Source organism: Danio rerio, chromosome 2 (genome assembly GCF_052040795.2).
Source record: "Danio rerio strain M-AB ecotype USA chromosome 2, GRCz13ab, whole genome shotgun sequence".
NCBI lineage: Eukaryota > Metazoa > Chordata > Actinopteri > Cypriniformes > Danionidae > Danio > Danio rerio.
In genome coordinates, this window is record NC_141022.1 from 3,722,501 (window position 1) to 3,729,962 (window position 7,462).

At 39.9% G+C, this 7,462-nt stretch overlaps 1 long non-coding RNA gene across 1 annotated transcript; it reads right to left on the bottom strand.

Annotated features, from left to right (window-relative positions):
- Nucleotides 1-2,370: 2,370 nt before the first annotated feature.
- LOC141377693 (uncharacterized) lies at nt 2,371-6,281 on the bottom strand. Its single transcript, XR_015478128.1, has 3 exons — nt 6,065-6,281; nt 5,861-5,949; nt 2,371-3,438 (listed from the first exon to the last, which is right to left on the bottom strand). It is a non-coding gene; the product is annotated as an uncharacterized LOC141377693 (long non-coding RNA).
- Nucleotides 6,282-7,462: the final 1,181 nt, after the last annotated feature.

Consider the following 7,462-nt stretch of genomic DNA (forward strand, 5'->3'; position numbering starts at 1 on the left):
CATGCAAATAGAGAAACACACTGCAAATACATATATATTAGTCCTGTCAATCGATAAAAAAATAACGAATTAATTACACTTTTTTTGAAAATGAATCGCGGTTAATCGCATTTAAAAGACCGAAACTTGTAATTTTTGCTATTCAAATGCACAATTAATGTAAGCGCTATTTAAATAGCGCTATCTAAACTATTTAAATTCAAAATATAATTGTTTAATAGAATTTTTGTTTAACTTGTAACACAGATTTCTTCATGTAAACAACATAGCCACAATAAACCATCAAGATACCGCATGGCGAACGGAAAGAAAAACCTCCACATTTCGTGACTAGGTGGTCCTTCAAGATAATCAAATCGCTGCTTACATGGTAGACTTTTAATAAGAGTATTATCTTAAACATATCAAAATCAGAGAATTGTAGCTCCTAATACAAAAGGGTTTCAGACTCTCCGTGTTTGATTTTCTTTCTTATATACAAGATTGTGCCGTTGAACTGTTGTATAAACGCAATATCACACGAGTAGCAATGCCTTATGGCTGTATATCAGCACTGGTGGGACGCTCGCCTCCCACCAGTGCTGATATACAGCCATATCGCACCGCTACTCGTGTGATATTGCTCATATATATATATATATATATATATATATATATATATATATATATATATATATATATATATATATATGTATATTAGTGCTGTAATTAGTAGTATTGGTATTAGTAGTAATTTGAAATATATAACGCGTTAAAAAAATGTATGCAAAAGACCAAGGAAGCACTTTTTGAAGGCAAGTTTCAGTATAAAACGATTACTGTCGCATCACCAGACTCTCCAAAGTTTCATGCAATTTCGTGTGCTTCATTTTTAACTTTCGACTTCTGTTTTAATGTAATTTGATACCGCATGGCGAACGGAAAGAAAAACCTCCACATTTCGTGACTCGGTGGTCCTTCAAGATAATCAAATCGCTGCTTACATGGTAGACTTTTAATAAGAGTATTATCTTAAACATATTAAAATCGGAGAATTGGTGTCTTATGTAAATGTACTTAGAAAGTGTCAGGTGAAGTCGCGAGCTGTCAGAGACGTTCCAATGCCTTTCAGCATGAGCCCTCCAATGTTTCAGTAAGTTTGAAGTGTTTCCTCCTTAAACGCATTGAAAGCGTCTGCTTCGCGTTGATGTGTCAGAATCCTTGTGAAATACAGCCATACTTTAGAACGCTTAGTTTAAGCAAATTTGATGAACGCGATCATGCGTGATCAATCTGAAGGGAGTCGCTCCCTGCGCAGTCCTGCAGGTGTTATATGTGTGTGTGTGTTTTTCGTTGTGCGAAACGTCGGCTGGCTTGGTAAGGACTAGAACCAGTGACGTTCTTGCTGTGAGGCAACAGTGCTAAACACTGGGCCACCCATCTAGAAAAGGAGGAGGAGTGGAAGGGGGGATACTTCAAAACGAAGATGGCTGTGATATGGAACTGAGGGTATTTATAGCTGCTTAGGAATCGTCTGATTGGTGAATCATAAATTGAATAATGCAGGACCAGCTGCAAGCAATCATAAGCACAGGATCATCTCGAAATCAGTTTATAAACAAACTTCACTTAAATTTAACAGATTTAAATAGAAAATAAACAACCACTTTCTAAATACTGGAATCCTACATGTCAGAAGTCAGAGGGAATTTCGATTTCTCAACTGGTGACCTCTATAATCAGAAACACTGCTGCAGACCAGTATGAGCACTTGACCCTTGTTAATGTAAAACCATAATGTAACATGGTGAAAGGTGAATATAAGACATGAAGTTATAACTGGGAGTTTCCCCACGTAAACTGAAACCTCTAGGCCCCTTGTTGATACTTTAAATTTAAACTAACCTTCTTTCTTTCTTTCTTTCTTTCTTTCTTTCTTTCTTTCTTTCTTTCTTTCTTTCTTCCCTCCCTCCCTTCTTTCCTTCCTTCCTTTTTTTCCTTCCCTCCCTCCCTCCCTCCCTCTCTCCCTCCCTCATTCCCTCCTTTCTTTCTTTCTTTCTTTCTTTCTTTCTTTCTTTCTTTCTTTCTTTCTTTCTTTCTTTCTTTCTTTCTTTCTTTCTTTCTTTCTTTCTTTCTTCCTTCCTTTCTTCCTTCCTTCCCTCCATTCTTTCTTTCTTCCTTCCTTCCCTCCCTCACTCTCTCTTCTTTCTTCCTTCCTTCCTTCCCTCCCTCCCTTCTTTCCTTCCTTCCTTTCTTCCTTACCTCCCTCCCTCCCTCCTTCCCTCCTTTCTTTCTTTCTTTCTTTCTTTCTTCCTTCCTTCCTTCCTTCCTTCTTTCCTTCCTTCCCTCCCTCCATCCCTCCCTCCCTCCCTCCTTCCCTCCCTCCTTTCTTTCTTTCTTTCTTTCTTCCTTCCTTCCTTCCTTCCCTCCTTCCCTCCCTCCCTCCCTCCCTCCCTCATTTGTTTGTTTGTTTGTTTCTTTCTTTCTTTCTTTCTTTCTTTCTTTCTTTCTTTCTTTCTTTCTTTCTTTCTTTCTTTCTTTCTTTCTTTCTTCCTTCCTTCCTTCCTTCCTTTCTTCCTTCCTTCCCTCCCTCCCTCCCTCCCTCCTTTCTTCGTTTCTTTCTTTGTTTGTTTGTTTGTTTGTTACTTACTTTCTTTCTTTCTTTCTTTCTTTCTTTCTTTCTTTCTTTCTTTCTTTCGTAAATATCAAACATCTATTATTTTGTGTGCATTATTTCAAATTTCAATTATTATTTAAAGGCAAAGTTTAACAAAAACTGAAATTTCTGTCATCATTTACTCCCCCTTGCCTTGTTCCAGATTAGTTTGACGTTCTGTCTTCAGTTGAACACACAAGAAGATATTTTAAAGAATGCTGGAAATCTGTAACCATTGATTTCTGGTATTTGTTTTTCCTACTGTGCAAGTCAATGGTTACAGGTTTCCAACACCCTTCAAAAGATCTTCCTTAGTGTTACAAATAATAAATAAACTCATAAAGGTTTAAAACCACCCGGGGGTAAGTAAATAGTGAGTAAATATTCAATTTACCGGGAGGAAACCCACACGAACACGGGGAGAACATGCAAACTACACACAGAAATGCCAACTGACCCAGCCGGGACTCAAACCAGGGACTTTCTTGTTGTGAGGTGACAGTGCTAACCACTCAGCCACCCTCCATGTTTTTCCCGGTTTTTAAATGTACGTGTAAGTGTATCCTTCACCCTCAAGCGCTTTAAGCACAGCTTTCACTTTTTCAGAGGGTAACAGAGGGACCTTGTGTCAACATCAGGGGGCTTTCATGCGCCTGCTCTGACCTCAGCGAGACCATGATGTCATGTGGAGAAATGCAAAGTCAAGGTGGGATCCAGGAGCTCTGGTGTTCTGGGTGGGCCAAACCTCCACATCAGCTGCATGTCACTCAACATATCCCTCTTTCCAACTTCTACAACACCATCTGCACAGAGAGGCAGTTTAGCATTATATGAAAGTGCCAAACAATTCATATTGATAGCAACTAATGTAACATCAATCAACCAATCAATCAATCAATCAATCATAGAATCAATTCCTCAATCAATCAATCAGTCAACCAACCAACCAATAACTGATAGCCCTGCCCCAAAGAACTGATGGTCTCACCTTTAATGACTGATGACCCCTCCCTAAATAACTGATGGCCCCGCCCCAAAGAACTGATGGTCCTGCCCTAAATTACTGATATCTCCGACCCAAAGAAGTGATGGTCTTGCACTAGATGATTGATTAGCTTGCCCTAAATGATTGATAGCAACGCCCCATATAACTGATGGTCCGGCCCTAAATTGCTAATAGCTCTGCCCCAAAAAAGAGATAGTCTTGCCCTAAATGACTGATAAACCTGCCCTAAATGATTGATAGCACCGCCCCAAATAACTGATGGTCCCGCCCTAAATAGCTGATAGCTCCACCCCAAAGAACTGATGGCTCTTCCCTAAATGACTGATAACTCCACCCCAAAATAACTGATGGCCTCGCCCTAAATGACTGCTTGCTCCGCCCCAAAGACTTGATGGTTCCACCCTAAATGACAGATAGCTCTGCCCCAAAGAACTGATGGTCCTGCCCTAAATTACTGATAGCTTCAGCCCAAAGAACTGATGGTCCTTCTCTAAATGACTGATAGCTCCGCCCAAAGAACTGATGGCCCTCCCACAATGACTGATAACCCTGCCTTAAATGACTAACAACCCCTCCCTAAATGACTGATAGCCCCTCCCTAAATGACTGATAGCTCAACTCAAAATGACTGATGGTCCTTCCCTTAATGACTGATAACCATGCCCTAAATAATTGATAACCCCTCCCCAAATGTCTGATAGCTCCACCCCAAAAGACCTGATGGCCCTGCCCTAAATGACTGATAGGTCTGCCCTAAAGTACTAATAGTCCTGCCTTAAATTATTAATAGTCCCACCCTAAATGACTGATAGCCCTCCCCAAAAAACCGATGGCCCTGCCCTAAAAAAACGATAGCTCCGCCCCAAAAGAACTGATTGCCCCGCCCTAAATTACTGATAACCACGCCCTAAATAATTGATAACCCCTCCCCAAACGCCTGATAGCTCCACCCCAAAACACCTGATGGCCCTTCTCTAAATGACTGATAACCATGCCCTAAATAATTGATAACCCCTCCCCAAATGTCTGATAGCTCCACCCCAAAAGACCAGATGGCCCTGCTCTAAATGACTGATAGGTCTGCCCTAAAGTACTAATAGTCCTGCCTTAAATTATTAATAGTCCCACCCTAAATGACTGATAGCCCTCCCCAAAAAACCGATGGCCCTGCCCTAAAAAAACGATAGCTCTGCCCCAAAAGAACTGATTGCCCCGCCCTAAATGACTGATAACCACGCCCTAAATAATTGATAACCCCTCCCCAAACGCCTGATAGCTCCACCCCAAAACACCTGATGGCCCTGCCCTAAATTACTGATAGCTCCAGCCCAAAGAACTGATGATTGATCAGTTTGATTGATCAGAACTACATGATTGATATCCCTGCGTTAAATGACTGATAGCTCCGCCCCAAAATAACAGATGGCCCCGCCCTAAACTACAGATAGCTCCACCCCAAAGAACTGATGGCCTCGCCCTAAATGACTGCTAGCTCCGCCCCAAAGACTTGATGGTTCCACCCTAAATGACAGATAGCTCTGCCCCAAAGAACTGATGGTCCTGCCCTAAATTACTGATAGCTCCAGCCCAAAGAACTGATGGCCCCGCCCTACATGACTGATATCCTTGCGTTAAATGACTGATAGCTCCGCCCCAAAATAACAGATGGCCCCGCCCTAAACTACAGATAGCTCCACCCCAATGAACTGATGGCCCCGCCCTAAATGACTGAAAGCCCTGCCCTAAATGCTTGATAGCACCTTCCCAAAGAACTGATGGCCCCGCCCTAAATAACTGATAGCTCCGCCCTAAATAACTGAACCAAGTCTGCAGCCAGACACTGTTGGTTTAAATGGCCAACAAGACAAGTTGAATTGAGTCCTAAAAAACAGACCACGTACTTAGTCAGTTTATAATGTTTTACAACCCTGTTTTATTTCTCATGACTCACAAGGTTGAACTAATAATTTCCCAAAGACAACATGAGTACATTTCAGTCTTTGCCTCTTCGCAAACAGCAGGAATAAAATTCATTCATTTTCCAAGGGTTGCCGGTCTTAATGTTTAAAAACAGAAAGTCATACGCATCCTGTCTTATATCACCCACAGCTGAGAACTGAGTCCCATCCCATCAGTCCGCTCAATCTCACTTTCCCTCACAGCAGGTGTACAGTCACGCAGTATATTTCATATTCCTGTTTCATAAGGTGCTGACTCACCGCCTGGAACATCCAGAGGAAGAAAAAAAAATGTCCGTTTGGGTCTGTCTCGGGACTGTGGCGTAGGAAATGTGAAGAAATGAAAAATCCTGCAAGCAGGCAAATGCATTAAGAGGATGATTTAGTTCTTCAAGGTTACAGCATCGGAAAAGAAGCAGTTTTATGGTAGCAGCAGTTTACTTTAAAACACATATAAATACTCACTTTCCTTGTTAGCTGTAAAAACAGAGCTCTGTGGATGCAAACAAGGCACTTATAAATCTGCTCCGTGAAGGCCACCGTCAGGTTTATTTCCAACAGCAAACATATCAAACCAGACTGCAACTCAAAATGCAGAAGACCTGGATTTTAGTGTGCTTAACTACACGGTGCTTGATAGTGACCCTGAAGGACCAGCAATGATAAGCCTCGTCTAAAATGTAAATTAAAACCACTAGAGGTCAGCATTGTCTGAAACTATGATTATTGTGTTGCAGTTTAAAGGGATAGTTCACCCAAAATTTGAACATTTACTCACTATTTACTCTCCCTCAGATGGTTCCCAACATTTATGAGTTTCTATCTTCTGTTGAACACTAAAAGAAGATAGTTTGAAGAATGCTGAAAACCTGTAACCATTGACTTCCATGGTATTTGTTTGACCTACAATGGAAGTCAGCAGTTACAGGTTTTCAGCATTCATCAAAACTTCTTTTTTTGTGTTCAACAGAAAGAAACTTATACGTATTTTCATCTCTTTTGTGTTTGTTTATTAATTTAAGTAAACATTTGCATGAAACATCTACTTTCTGTATTATCATTTCAGTTATAAACATACATTTAGTGTCTGTCCCTATACGTTCTGGTCAACTCTGTACACCGGTTCACTCAAAAATGAAAACTGTGTCGTCATTTACTTTTCCTCAAGTGATTCCAAACATTTATGAGTTTCTTTCTTCTGTCAAACTCAAAAGAAGACATTTTGAAAAAAGGTTGGAAACCTGTAACCATTGACTTCCATAGTATTTGTTTGTCCCACAATGGAAGTCAATGGTTACAGGTTTTCAGCATTCTTCAAAACATCTTCTTTTGTGTTCAACAGAAGAAAGAAACGTATACGTGTTTGAAACCACTTGCGGGAGAGTAAATAGTAAGTAAATGTTTAATTTTGGGGTGAACTGTCCCTTTAAACTGCTATACAATAAGCATAGTTTGATTTCAGGACTGTTTCAACAATTTGACTATAAACAAGACAAGAAAAGCAGACTGTTACAGCTTTTTACTGTTGAATATGTAGAGAATAATGAATAAAAGCATGCTAAAGTATGAAAACAAATGTTTCTATTTGTATTTAAGTAGATTTTGCCTTACAAATATAAACTTAAAGACTCCAACTAAACCTATTTCTGACTGTCATACATTAAACTTCAATTACCATCAAATAATTAAGTCTAATTTTCATCTTTCTTGTGTTTGTTTATTAATTTAAGTAAACATTTGCATGCAACATCCATTTTCTGTATTATCATTTCAGTTATAAACATACATTTAGTGTCTGTCCCTATACGTTCTGGTCAACTCTATACACCGGTTCACTTAAAAATGAAAACTGTGTCGTCATTT